The sequence below is a fragment of the Adiantum capillus-veneris genome, chromosome 17 (assembly GCF_014529385.1).
Source record: "Adiantum capillus-veneris isolate H3 chromosome 17, ASM1452938v2, whole genome shotgun sequence".
NCBI classification, from domain to species: Eukaryota; Viridiplantae; Streptophyta; class Polypodiopsida; order Polypodiales; family Pteridaceae; genus Adiantum; species Adiantum capillus-veneris.
The window spans coordinates 116,952,692-116,964,834 of NC_140947.1; the positions used below are offsets into that span (position 1 = coordinate 116,952,692).

At 43.5% G+C, this 12,143-nt stretch overlaps 1 pseudogene; it reads right to left on the reverse strand.

Moving 5' to 3' along the window:
* Window positions 1-10,272: 10,272 nt before the first annotated feature.
* Window positions 10,273-11,402, reverse strand: LOC147437942 (uncharacterized; annotated as a pseudogene).
* Between the last annotated feature and the right edge of the window lie 741 nt (window positions 11,403-12,143).

Genomic DNA, 12,143 nt, shown 5'->3' on the forward strand with positions numbered 1-12,143 from the left:
GGTGCGGATGTCTCATCTTGTTGGTTTCCATTTTCACTTGTTTGGTGGAAATGTCTTGTTTGATGTCAATGTCTTGTTTGATGCCCTCAATATTGTATGTTCGAAAAAATAAAATAGTCTTGTCTTCACAACACTATAAATGAAGGGGATCGGGGAGCACCACAGACGGAGAGTGAGAGAGAGAAGGAGACACACGACACACAAATATGGGTGGGGAGACACAAAGAGTGAGTAGCCCCCTATACACTTATGCTATCTATAAGGTATACAAGTTAGTGGGCACCCAACACACTCTGGGCGGCCGGGCAAGGCACAGGCGCCTATACCCCAACAACCTCCCACTTAAAGGCGACTGTGCCTTTAAGCAAGGGAAGCTAGTCTAAAGACTACAAAAGGCGAGAGAAAATCGCCGTCAACCGATGCCCTGGCTGGCTATGATCGTGTGCATCCGGCTGTCCTGCTCCCATGTAAGTCCATACACCACCAGACGTACCGCACACGTACTGCAAGTATGTACGTAATACCTGCATATCTCCCTCGTGCACTATGCCATCATCAGTCAACAAACGACTGACAACCCCAACTGCAAATGCTCCCACTGCAGCTGCGATATCCGGTCTCAAGATCAGCATCTCATACATGAGACCACCGAATGCCGATGCAATGCTAGCGGGCCGTGCTAGCTCTACGGAGCATGCATCAACATATATATCCCTGGCAATAGGCATCTTTGACTGACAAGGCGTGTCAGCCACATGCATCTCCTGACTGTCCGCAAAAGACGCATCAACCTGTCGTGCAACCTCAGAGAAAACCAGCTGCTCTAGGTGTCTACTGGAATACATATCCTGCACAACTATATCCCCATGCTCACTGTCGAGCATAGAAAAGAATGACTGCATAATCGCTGACATCTCAGCCTCCTCTGCAATCATCCACTGCAAACATGACCACTCAATCTGCTGTGACTCACTAGAGCTCTCATGCTCTAACTCCTTATGCATAGACTCTTGCACAACGTCCTCCTGTCATGACTCACTAGAGCAAGACCGCTCTACCTGTCTATCCTGCATAGAAGTATCTCGCACAACTGACTCTCTGCTTTGCTCAGTCACTAGCAAAGCATGCATGTCTGACTCTGTCACCTCTCTGTGTGACTGCTCAAGTCGTGCCCCAACTGTGTGCACAACGAGCTCACTACCGTGCACTCCATGCAAAGCACCCTGCAACCCATGAGCAAAAGAGACTGTCCGGGTCTCTTGCTCTCTGCATGGCTGTAACAAGATTGAGACTCGACCATCTCGCACCAGTACTACGTGCAATGGGTACCATGTGCCAACTCTAGCACCTCTCGCAATCACTAGCGAATCCAAATGCAACGCAAAAGATCGCTCAAGCAGCAATACCCGACATCCACTATCCCTGAGCTAATCAATGGAGATCAAACTCATCGTCAAATCTGACACATGACGCACATCCCTGAGCACGTACGCTCGGTAATGACAGTCTCACATCTCCTGAACCAGCAATCTCATGCAATGACCCATCTGCCAATCGCACACTAGCATGCACTCTGCTAGAATAGCTACTGAACGAGTCACGATACGGAGTGACATGAAAAATAGAGTCCCTGTCTAGCACCCACTGCAAAAGAAGTGCAGTATCCTCAGACGTCAAAAAATCAGCAGTAATACGGGAAGCAAATGTGACCTCACTGTCACTAGGGTACTCAGACACTGTATCTGATCCTGCAAACTGTCAAGTCAATGGAGCCTATAGTGTTGAAGGAATATGAGCGGAAGTGCGACGCGAGAGAGAGTGCGAGAAGAAGAGCACGACGATATGGTGAACTCGCTCTACTGTAATGTGTAGAGCATAGTGAGTTCTTATTAGGTTTTTACAAAAGAATATGTGTACATATCTGGCGGCCCGCCCACTTACCTGGGCGACCACATTGGGCTTTATACCCCAACAACCTGTCACTTAAAGTCCAATGTGGTACTTTAAGTGTGAGAGAAGCTACTATACAAGAGATGTAGAGAAGTGATGTACTACCCTACACCTAACTGCTTGCGAAAATGCGCAAAGCTCTCTGAGGGAAGTCCTTTTGTAAGTAGATCAGCAGGATTTTCTGTGGTGTGAACTTTGACAAGCTGAAGTTGCTTATCCTCGAGCATTTCCCTGATGAAATGGTACTTCACATCCACATGCTTTGTCTTTGAGTGATAAACTGGATTGCGAGCCAATTGTATAGCACTTTGACTATCACAATATAACACAGGCATCTCTTCTTTGATTCCCAAATCTGTTACTAGTCGATTAAGCCAAATTGATTCTTTGCATGCCTCTGATGCTGCAACATATTCAGCCTCTGTATTAGACTAAGTAACACAATCTTGTAATCTAGAACGCCATGATACTGCTCCCCAACCAATGTAAAGACATACCCTGACGTAGACCTTCGGTTGTCTAAGTCACCTGCATAATCTGAGTCTGTAAAACCCTTTACACTTAGCTCCTGACTCCCATAGCATATACGCATACTCTTTGTAGCTTTCAGGTATCTCAATATTCCTTTCACTGCCTCCCAATGTTTCTTGCCTGGGTTTGACATGTATCGACTTACTACTCCCACTGCAAATGCAATGTCTGGGCGAGTAGCAATCATTGCATACATCAAACTACCCACTGCAGACGCATATGGAATCTTATCCATTTCAGCCTGTTCTTCCTCAGACACAGGACAATCTTGTTTGCTAAGTTTCACATATGGTGGCAATGGAACACTCAGTGCCTTTCCCTTCTCCATATTGAAACGTTGCAAAACCTTGTCAATATACTCTGTTTGAGATAACCAAATCAACTTCTTTGATCTATCTCTCTCAATGCGCATACCAAGTATATGACTTGCCTCACCCATGTCTTTCATGTCAAATGACTTTGCCATCTTTGACTTCAAAGCTGAAATTTCTTCCAAGTGCTTGCCAGCAATCAACATGTCATCCACATACAAAATAAGGATCAACCAACTGCCATCCTTAGCCTTCTTTGTATATAGACAGTGATCAATCTCACTACGTTTGTAGCCTTGAGAAAGCATAAACTTGTGGAATTTATGGTACCATGCCCTCGGTGATTTTTTTAAGCCATAAAGACTCTTTAACAACTGGCATACCCAATCTTCCTTGCCTTTCTCAACAAACCCTTCTGGCTGCTGCATGTAAATTTCCACGTCTAAATCACCATGCAAGAACGTTGTCTTGACATCCATTTGGTGCAACACCAAATCTAATATGGCAACCAATGCAAGAAAGCATCTCAATGTAGTCATCTTGACCACCGGAGAGAAGACTTCATCAAAGTCAATGCCTTGTTCTTGCTTAAAGCCCTTGGCAACAAGCCTTGCTTTGTACTTTGGCTGACTATCATGAGCGGTGATCTTATACCTGTAAACCCATTTACAAGGTAGAGCCTTTTTGCCCTGTGGTAATTTAAGTAGCTTCCATCTCTTGTTTTTATGCAGAGCTGTCATCTCTGACTGCATGGCCAATTGCCAATTCCCGGAGTCCTTCATTTGCACTGCTTCCTTGTAACATGAAGGCTCATTGCAATCAGTCAACATGACATAGTTCATAGATGAAACAAACCTATCAGGAGGTCGCGTGACACGTCCAGATCTACGCACAATAGATGGCTCAGGCTCAGCCACAACCTGTGGTTCCACTCTATCCTGTCCTTGCTCCTCTTGAGACCTGACATTTTGTCTTGCACGTGCAGGTCCATCTTCTTGGAAGACAACTCTTCTAATCTCCTCAACCCTCTCTGGTTTAGAATTGATATTTGGATTCATTAAAGTGAACATCATTGCTGCGGACAACCTTTCTGGATTCGGGATCCCAAAGTCTGTACCCCATCCTACCAGAATTACCATAGCCTAGAAAGATGCACTTTCTACTCTTTGGCTCAAATTTGTTCCTAAATTCCTTTGGAACGTGAGTATATGCCTCACAGCCAAAGACTCTGAGATGCTTGTATGAGGGCATTTTGCCTGACCATACCATCTCTGGCACTGAATCCTTCTGCAAAACCTTGCTAGGAGATCTATTTACAAGATGAACAACTGTTGATACAGCTTCAGCCCAAAACCCATTTGGCAGCTGTGCATTAGACAACATACTTCTGACCTTCTCTTGTATGGTCCTATTCATCCTCTCAGCAACACCATTTTGAGGAGGATTGTAAGGAGCAGTAAGTTCACGTTTTATACCTTTTGACTCACAAAAGTCCTGAAAGGCCTTTGAAACATACTCTCCACCATTGTCAGTGCGTAAGCATTTAAGCTTCTTGCCACTCTGATTCTCCACAAGTGTCACAAACGTTTTGAAAACACTAAACGCTTCATCCTTGTGCTTGAGAAAGTAAACCCATACTTTCCTCGAGTAATCATCTATAAATGTCATAAAGTAAGAAGCTCCCCCTAGAGATAGGTTAGGCATAGGTCCACACAAATCACTATGAAGAAGTGCCAACTGTGTATCTCTTCTACTGCTTCTATGCTTATGTGGCTGCTGTGTTTGCTTACCATACAGACAATGTTCACAGAATTCAAAATCATTAAATGAAAAGCCAGGAAAATAACCAGAACGAGACAAGATTTCCATTCCCTTCTTGGACATATGTCCTAACCGGCTATGCCACAAAGAAACGTTCAGCTGCTCGGTTACATTGATTACATTTTTAGAGACATTTGATACATAAATCATGTAAAGTCCTCCAGACTTTACTCCATGTGCTACTGTCATAGAACCCTTGGATATCTTCCACATGTTCTGTCCAAAAGTGGTGACGTAGCCAGCATCATCAAGTAAACCTGTGCTGATCAAGCTCTTTGTAATTGCGGGAACATGTCTCACATTCTTCAGCGTGAAAGAAGAGCCATTCTGAAACTTCAATTGAACATCTCCAACACCTAAGATCTCACGTGTCTGCCCATTGCCTAGCCGAACATGATCTTTAGTGGTCACATAAGAGGTAAACCACTCCTTGTTTGGAGACACATGAAGTGATGCCCTTGAGTCTATAATCCAGTCACTCAGTGCATTTCCATCAGATGCTGTAAGAAGAGCTGAGTCCATTGTATTCTTCAAGAAGTAGATGTCTCCTGACACTAGACTGTCATCCTCTGCAACAGTGTTTGTCACATTTATTTCTTGAATCTTCACTGAGGACTTGTTCAACTCACCATGGTCTTCAGCTTTCTCTTTACCTTTTTCTGCTTTCCATTCTCTGCAGTCTCTTTTCATGTGACCCTTCTTGCCACAATGGTAGAATTCTATGTCACTCTTGCCTTTAGCACTGCGGGACATGCTACGAGACTGATTCCTCTTTCCACCTTTTTACTTTTCTTTGGTCCTTCCCCTGACAACTAAGGCTGTTCCTTTGCCTTTGTCCATTGTCTTTCTATTGGTTTCTTCAGTAAGCAGACTTCCTTCTACACCTGCTATGTTCAAACCATCTGGAGGTGCAGAATTACTCAAAGCTGTGCGAAAAGTGTTCCAACTTTCCGGCAATGTGATCAACAGGAACATAGCTCTAACAGGTTCATCAAACTTGACACCTTGAGCTGACAACTGACTATAGATTGTGTTGAATTCATTCAGATGATTGGGCATAGGTGTCCCTTCTTTCATCTTCAAGTCAACAAGCTTCTTAAGCCAGTATACTTGTGAAGCTGCACTCTGGTTCTCATAAAGATTACTCAGCTTTAACCATGCTTGATAAGCCGACATCTCGTCTGCTACATTGAAGTAAACGCTTTCTGCCAAAGTCAGCATAATGGTAGAAAGTGCCAATTCATCTATTTCGCTCCATTCATCTTCGTCCATATCTTCTGGTTTTATCCCCTTGAGCTTTATTGGTTTTATCTGCTTCTTTTGTACCAACACGTGCCAAATCTGCTTCTTCCACAATGGGAAATTTGTTCCATCTAGCTTCTTGATATTGTTAAGAGCAGTGTCCTGTGATCTAGCCATAGCTACGCTTCACAGTAGTTTACTTTCCTGGGAAAAATTCGGCAGAGTTTCCCCTGTAAACTGACCTCTGAACCAATATCAACCTGTCAAATGAACCAAGAAAGCTTCAGATTCTGCAAAAATTTTGGCAGAGTCTCCTTTGTAAAATGGCTCTGGTGTACTCAAAAACAGACCAAAAAACAGATCAAAAAACATTGTCTCTCTGACACTGTAAGCTGCGGGTAAACCTGTCCTGCACCTGTATTGTCTCTGACTGTCCTGTCACTGTCCTGTAAGCATAGACTGCGACAATGCCTTAACGGCAGTAAAGCAAAGATGCATTCCCAACTGTCTAACTCACAGTCAATACATCCTAGCTGCCTATCTAAGGGTGCTCGAGGGATCGCTCCAAGACCTGTATCACCGAAAGGATCTCAACATTCGAGAATCCCCCAGCTCAATAAAACCTCACTCGACCCTCAACAAAAGGCTGCATTAAATCTGACAGTACATAGACTTCCCACAAAGTCATACATCCACAAATTTCCCACTGTATGCTGTAACCGCTGCGACGGTTGTTGGCTGCGTGACTCACAGCCAGCAAACCCTTAACAGACATACATCATCTCTGACAATACATCCCATGTGGAAGTACCTGCAATGTCAGGATGAAATCTGGAATATGAAGCAGCAAACACAAGCTACCTGATGAACTAGTGGATGTCGCCTACAGTTTGTGTGTAGATGCGCCCGTGTCGTATGTGACACGCCTCCAAGAACTGTGAGCCGTCCTTCGATGTGTAGACAGCCACAAATTAACACTCTGGGGGTGTCGATATCCTCAGCACCTGCAGTCGTTGGCCGAAAACCCCAAATTTGCAGAGTCGGATATGCACCCGCTGAGACCACGTAGTCGAAAATGGCCTGCGCAGAACTTTGTCGAAGCCGAACGGTGATCGAGATGACCTCAGAATGAAATTCTGAGCACACCAAGCCCTAAGGGATTTCCCACAAGATTTGGGGCCGTGTCTTTGCCTGTCGAATTTCACTCCAATCTGAGCTGGTGACTCTAGCCTCCTGCAGTGCTGCCTCGAGCCTCGATCTGAGCTCTGATACCAGTTGAAGGAGTACGAGCGGAAGTGCGACGCGAGAGAGAGTGCAAGAAGAAGAGCACGACGATATGGTGAACTCGTTCTACTGTAATGTGTAGAGCATAGTGAGTTCTTATTAGGTTTTTACAAAAGAATATGTGTACATACCTGGCGGCCCGCCCACTTACCTGGGCAACCACATTGGGCTTTATACCCCAACATATAGCATCTACTGCATCCTTGAGACTAGCCTGTCTCCTGTGCTGTCTCATACGACGAAAGCATCGCCGTCTAATGTGCTATGTGTGACCACAATGCCAACATCTCAAGTGTCGACACGAACGAGAACGCCGTCTCTCATGAGTCATTGTTCTAGACTCGAAAGTCTCACACATATTGACTACTATAAGCGAATGTAAAAAATAACCAAGAGCTGTAACTCTACTCTAGGTATGGTAGCAATGAAATGCAGTCAACTAATCCAAAAGAAGCAACCTGCAACAAGAAAATGCTCTAAAAAAAAAGAGCTCACCAGCACCTACAATGCTCATGCGAATCCACGCATAAAATCTCTGGCAGTAGTGTAACCACACTGTGGTCCACAAATGGCAATCATGCAAATCCCAAATGCCAGGTGTACGAGGCTCCCGTAGAGTAAACCAAGCTCCTGTATGGCTGTAAAATATGACTGCAAATCACCCCCAAAATAGCCCCAAAATTCAGCTCTTAAATAGCTGCATAAACAAGTCATAAACGTGTCCCACATCAGCCTACAACCGAGCCACACATGGACACCTACAAAGAGGAAACAATGGCTGAAAATTCAACGCCCAAATAAGCCCTCAAACCTGCCTGTAAACTTGTAAACCTGTAGCTGAAACCTGCTGAAAAACCTCAAGCCATTAGTGCTCGAATCCAGCAACCTAGCTCGTAGCCACACAAGCATACATCACAATATTCACTTCTGTGAGTGTGCCAAGATAACTGTACGTCTGTCAAACCGTGTACTAATCACCAAGCCCACACTGTGCGGTATCGATGCATACACACGTACAAATCTCCCACCTGCAGAGAACACTGCACGCAAATGTTGAGTGCAACCCGTAATCTCTACCTAGATTGAAAAAATGATGCGCATAAAAATCCTGGGAAAATTTCGCTAGAGTTTCGACGCACAATGGCTATCAACACAAAATAACCATTGTCCTGCAAGCTCAAAACAATGAGCAATCATTGCGCATCAAACTACACTCAACATACATGCATAAGCTCTGTGAACCTGTGTCCAACAAATGCTCACAAAGAGTACCACAAGTGACCATACATGTCATCCACAACCAACCTCTGCACTTGCTCACAAGATCTACTGCTCACCACATAAGCATATACATAGAGCATTTCCCGCTCAAAGACCATGTATGCAAGCCACAACACTGCAGAAGAACCACCCAACTGCAACTGGCAACACCTGTGGGAGTACTAGACTCAACCTGTACCTGGGAGTCAAACCCGATCTTGTAACACCTCATATGTGCCTGCTACCTGCAGTGTGCACGGGTAAGCTGTCTGCAGCAAAGAAAACAACAGAGCGCAAAACTGTCCTGAAAAAAATTCTCTGTGTTTTTAATTTCAGACCCACCTGCACTCTGAATCAGAAAATGATTCCTTCTACAAAGTCGTAGAGCTTGAAGCCAGCTCCGTTTTGAACCAAAAAGTTTTGGAATCGGAGCTTTGTAGCTCAAGTTATGAGCAAAACAGTGGACTGCTGTCAAAATGTCAAAAATTGAACGACTTTCTTCTGTGCTTCTTTGAGCTCATAGAAAGGCTCAAACTCACTTCCCACCTCGATGTGTGAGATGAATGTATCAATCTCACAATGCTTCCATGTCTATGAAAGCTCCAAGCTCTAATCTGTCACCGATGTAGCCGTTGCAAAGCTTGCCGAGAAGAGGGAAGATGTTGTACACAGTGGGCTGATCTGTAGAGGAACTGTGGACTGATCTGTGAGCACTAAGAGCTCCTGAGAGCTCTCCTGCAAGCTTCTATATGGCTGTCCACAAGCTTCCTCTATTTCTTTGCTCAGATCTGTGACCTCTCCGTCATAGCCGACGAGTTCATCGCGAAGCCATCCATCTACGCTCCCACACCTGTCACTCTGATACCAATTGGAGGAGATTGGGGAGCACCACAGACGGAGAGTGTGAGAGAGAATGAGACACACGACACACAGATATGGGTGGGGAGACACAAAGAGTGAGCATCCCCCTATACACTTATGCTATGTATAAGGTATACAAGACAGTGGGCGCCCAGACTCTGGGCGGCCGGGCAAGGCACAGGCGTCTATACCCCAACAATAAATAGGCCAACCGGGTTTAGGGTTGTCACCCTTACAATGAACAATAGGCCAAGAGATATAGGTAAATATTTTGGATCCTCTTCCTCAGTTCTTGTGATCAAGAAGGAGAAGAAAAAAGAGATAAAATCCCATGAAGAGGAGAAGGTAAAGGTTGAGGTAGAAGAGAAGGAAGAGGTAGACTCTGAGCCAATTTTCATTATCTCCACTTACTTGAATAAACTCCCCCCATGGTTAGCATATTATTTAGGCCCTTCAAGAGTAGGGTTGGAAGATGGCATGGTTTATGTTTGGGCCTTGACATGTTGCCATCAAGACAATTGGAATGGGGAAAACATGCAGAGATAGATGCAAGGCCTACCACAATTACAAAAAAAACTAAAAGATTATATTGGGAGCTACACAAGAGATGGAGCCAATAAAAGTTTTAAAATTTACAAGGGATGTAAGGTTTGCTCTTTACAAAAAAATTATGTAATGTTGTCAAGGAGAGAATATGTATTGGTTACAAAATTCTCTCAAGGAGAGAATATGTACTACTTACAAAATGTTTTCCAATTCACAAAATGTTGGTTCATAAAATACTTTTAAAAGTTCTGGAGGTCCTAGGACTCTTTCTTGTGCTAGCCCTCCTCTGTTCTTCTTGGGCTCTTTTTTGATGTTTTTTGCTCTTCCTCTTTCTTCTTGTCCCCCTTGGGCTCTATCTCCTTTGCTGTCCTTTTATGCTTCTCTTCCTCCTTGGGCTCTATCTCTTTTAAGAAAACCTCTATCTCTTTTAATGTTTTCTTTTGCTTATCTTCCTTCTTCTTGGGCTTTAATTCTTCTCATGTCCTTCTTTGCTTCTTCTTTGTCTCCTTCTTTTGCTCCTTTTGGCATGTGTTTGTGTTTTTTTGGGACTCTTTTCGGGGGCAATAGAATCCTTTTCTCTCTTCTCTTCCTTTGGAACCTCCTTTGCCTTGGGCTTCTCTTCTTTTGGAACCTCCTTTACCTTGGGCTTCTCTTCCTCTACCTTTGCTCTTTTGTGTGGATCTTCGTTGCCATCTGTGGTACCTGGCTTCTTCCTTTTTCTTCTTTGGCCCTTTGGGGGCTCTAGTCTTGTTGTGGGTAGTGGCATCTAAACACTAACAATCTAAACACTCAACTTTGTCCTTACCCACCAAACATGGTTGTTGAGTGTAGCAATTTCTATTGAGCCGGCCAAGAATGATTAGTGTGTTATCTCTCAACAAGAACATTTCAAGAACAACTATATTTATATGGTTGCATGTCTACCATAATATTCTTTTCTGCATTGCAATAGGTGAAGTCAACGACTAACTTTGCATTTGTTATCACTCTCCATCCACATGAGAAAGGCTCCTCTTGCAAGGGGGCTACACAAACACAAGGGGAATTATAAATCATTATTTAAAAATTTACTTTACTTAGAACCTACCAGCATATACCTTCACACTTAATATCTGCATGTCATTCATAAGATTTGTGATGGGAGGACATTGTTCAATAGACTCTATCAACCTTGAGGAATCCCTATTTAGAAAGACCAAAAGCATTGGTTTAACCAAAGAAAAAAGAACTAAAAGTGGGAGGAGTGGCTAAAGTATTGGACAATAAAACTAACAGCCTAGCCATGTCATGGTGGCCCTCAAGAGAATTCAATATGAAACATGTCTTATTAGTGATATCAATTGCAATAAGACTCCAATGTGAGATGTGGCAAGACCAATGGATATTGTCAAAAGCCTTAAAGATGAAACCCTCAGACTGAGCTAGGGTTGCAAAAAAACGTGCCTCTCATGGTAGGGGTAGAGAAGGAGCTCACAAGTCTCAAAATTAATATTGGCTAGCCAATTCCTTATGTCAAAATCAATTCTCAAATAGTGAGAGGCAGTTGGGTCAACCATCTCTCACTTTATGTTGGACATCTAACTTATAGCCGTGCATCACAATCTCAAAAAAATACAAAGAACACTTATTAACTATCAACAATCTACATAATCACACAAATAATAGTTTGATGGAAAGGGAAACCTCAAGGATGCCAGGATAGAGTCATTGATCTCTTTTTGCCATTCTTTAAGAATGTCAACAGACTCAACATCCAGGGAAATATCATCTTTCCTTTGAACAAGGTCAGTCTCTAGGAAGGAAGCCACTCTAAAGCCATTGGAATTGCTACTTCTTAGAAATGAAGGAGTTGAGCTTCAGTCTCCCTAAGATACTTTGTTTTTAGCTCCTTCCTGTCAACTTTCATCTGCTCCCCTTTTCCACAACATACTCCTCCTATATGATTTCCTCAATCACCACATTAGGCTCTTTTGCCTTTCTCAATGGGAGTATGTTGAGGAAGTTGAAAGTTTTATCATCTTGAAGAGGTACTGGTTCAACATTTTTGCAGAATCTATACCTTAATCTTCTCAAGGTAATCATATATTTGTCCATAAGTGTGACCTATGAGAGTGGGTTGCACATATGTATGCATCTTGGAAGAGCTCAATCAGAAAGTCTTTAGCAGCCTTCTGCATACATACCAAGAAACCTCTTGTCCACCTCATATCAACCTTAAATTGCTATGCTATTTGCCTACAAAGCCTTTAAAGATGTAGTCTAGGAATTGAAACTGTAAGGGCCTTTGGTGCTCTCCTTCCTGCAAGCATCTCACCTTCTGAGAAAATCTCCTTTTGT